Source organism: Apaloderma vittatum, unplaced genomic scaffold, assembly GCF_000703405.1.
Source record: "Apaloderma vittatum isolate BGI_N311 unplaced genomic scaffold, ASM70340v1 scaffold34381, whole genome shotgun sequence".
In the NCBI taxonomy this organism is placed as follows: Eukaryota; Metazoa; Chordata; class Aves; order Trogoniformes; family Trogonidae; genus Apaloderma; species Apaloderma vittatum.
In genome coordinates, this window is record NW_009701400.1 from 9799 (window position 1) to 12636 (window position 2838).

Here is a 2838-nt window from a genome sequence, read left to right on the forward strand (position 1 = left end):
TGTTACTCAAAAATCTTAAAAGTTCCAGTGCCGACACCTTCTGGAGTCGTTGCTTAGTTTCCTGAAAAGAAGCTCAAATCAGGACAAAGTCTCGTTACAGTAGAAATTCCCCTCCCTCCCTTTTCCCCCAGCTCCTTCCCCTGCAGCTGTCAACAACTGGACCTAAATGTGACCCTCCCCTGCAAAGGTTTGGGGCTGAGGGTTTTTTTCAGATCCAGGCTCAGTTCTGTTACTTCAGTTTGTGTTTCTGTTATTTATAAACTGTACATTTATATACGTGTGTGTGTGTGTGCGTGCGTGTGCGAGCGAGGGAGCCAGCGCCCGAGTCCCGCCTGGCCAGGTCACCCGGTGTGGCCTTGGGGCAGCAATACCCAGGGCGATTCCCACGAGGGGCCTGCGGGCACCAGAGCAAAGCGGCCGCTGGCCAGAACGGTTTGTGATCGGCTCCTTTATTTTTCTTTTTTGTTCTTGCGCTTTCTACAGTAAGAGGCTGTTCTAGTGCAAACTCGTCAAAGTGTAAACAAAACAAAAACACTCAGATTTTTATCTTAATACGAGTCTTAATTTTTTTTTTTGTAAATGTTTTCAGTGTTTACTGTAATGTATCTATCTCACTAACAGTTGTATATAGTGACTTACTTCTGGTGCTGCTTATTCGGTCAGGATTTGGCTCTGTCTCACTGCTGTTTGGGAGAGGTGGGCTCAAGGTAGCAAATCTGGATCCGGACACAGGTTATGATTTCAGCCTCCTCCCTTTGGGGACCTGAGGGAAGGGGGAGCGAGAGAGAAGCCAGGGATCCAGATTTGGACTTGGTCCGTCTCAAGGATTCTGTTTTAAGAGTTTTTGATTTGGGGTTTTGTTAAACTGTAGTGACCGCTTCTGAAAAAAAAAAATTGAGCAAAGTTTTGTGTAAATGGGGATGAAATGGACTGAGCAGCATCCCAAGGTCTCTGCGGACTGTCAGGATCATCATTTTGGACAGGGACTATGGCTTCAGTGCCAAAAGACCGGAGGGACCCAAGTCCTTCCCCAGATAATACTACAGTGTAGTCGCCAGCCCCTTTTGCACCAGTTGAAACAAATCCTGCCGCCATCCAAAGAGCCCTGCGTCACTCCGCATTGTCAATTGAGCCAGGTTGGGTTTGTTTTCCGCTTTCGCAGTTGTGAAGCGCTGATTGCACTGTGAGAACACGGAGTCCTCGGGCCTGGCAGCCAGCCCCAGCGGTTGCTGCAGGGCAGGGCACAGGTTCTCTTACTACAAATATTCCTAAAGGGAAAAGGGACTTGGTGGGCTTGAGCGAGGCACCACAGGCTCTCCTAGAAAAGCAATCAGCAAGTAATCCATCATTTCCAAAGTTTAGCACGCTCACAGGCCTCCCTGTTCCTAATGTCCATACCCAGATGTAACAGAAAACATACCGAGGGTTGTTCTGTGTTCAACAAGGAGAGGATTTTTATTTCTTTTTAATCACAGGAGGTGGAAGAATGCCCTGATGCATTCGGCCAGCGTGGCCACAGCTGGGGCTCATAGATTGGATCTGCCAGGGGCTCAGCCCGGGGAGATGCCCTGGTGACGGTAGCGCCTGCGGGCAGCTCCACCGAGGTCCCTGCCCCATCCGTAACGTGGAGCTTTGCCTGGAGAGGGCGAAGCAGAAAGTCCAAAGGGAAGAACCGTGACACTGTCCCGGGTGGGCGGGAGGGCCCCTGCGCAGCATCTCCTGGGGGCAGCCTCCCCCCAGGGGTTCGTGTTCGGAGCGAGCCAGGCCACCAGCCCGGCCCGTCCCGGAGCAAAAAAAGGGTCACGGCCACAGGAGATCCCTCAGGTGGCCCCGGGAAGGGGCACTGTCCATCTCCAAGCAGGTCGCTAACTCTTGAGGGCGATTTCCGAGGAGAAGCTCAGCCTCAAGGCTCGGACAGGTGGTGCCTGCCCTGCTCTGAGAACCACCAAGCCCTGCTCAACCCCGCACAGAAAACTGCTGCCTTTTTCTTTTTGGGGAAAATGACACATGGAGGGGAGAGGGAGGACAACAGCGGCATGTCACCATGCAGCTGATGGGCTTTACAAACCGAATCCAATCTCGAGGGCATTGCACAACATTCAGAACCATCCACGCTTTGAACAAAGGGCGTCACGTCCTAGCATTGACTTTCACAGATCACCCGAGCTGTGACACTGCTGTAAATGCCACGCGGTTCTGCATCAGCCACCAGTACCCCAGAGTGCAGTCTCCATGGTCACATCTTCCTTTATCATACATCACTGTGTCTTAAGATATACCTCTCTCTGTATATCTGCTTAGGCTGATACTTGTTCCTGATAAGCAGTCGCTATGTTTTATATCCTCTTATAAAGAAAAAACAAATCTTTTTTTGTAAGTATGTTTAAAAACAAAAAAAAGCAAAGTGGAAGTGTTTGCTGAAGCTCTTTCAGCTCCTTTTAAACTATGTAATAATGTACAGAGAAAGTTGTTGGTGTTCAAAGAAATGATGTGGCCGTGCAATTTATGTACATTTGCAATTAGAAATATTAAAGATTTATTTAGATATTTTACACAAGTGCTCCAGCACCTCTGCTCAAGTCATTTCCAGTTTTGAGAGCATCGCAGCATGTGCTGGCCACACGCACACACGAGTATTTGGCTTAGCCCAGACAGATCAGCTGAAGTGCTGCTCCCGGGAGCTTCTCAGCCGTGCCCGGGCTGACCAGCATCTGCCACCTTGCACCCATCCCACGGCGCTGGGGAGGGCTGGCCAAGGGGGGGCTTGAAGAGGATGAGCAGCTCCCCAGACGTGGCCGGGAGCCACATCCCTGATTTGGGCGTTTGCAGGAGCGGTAG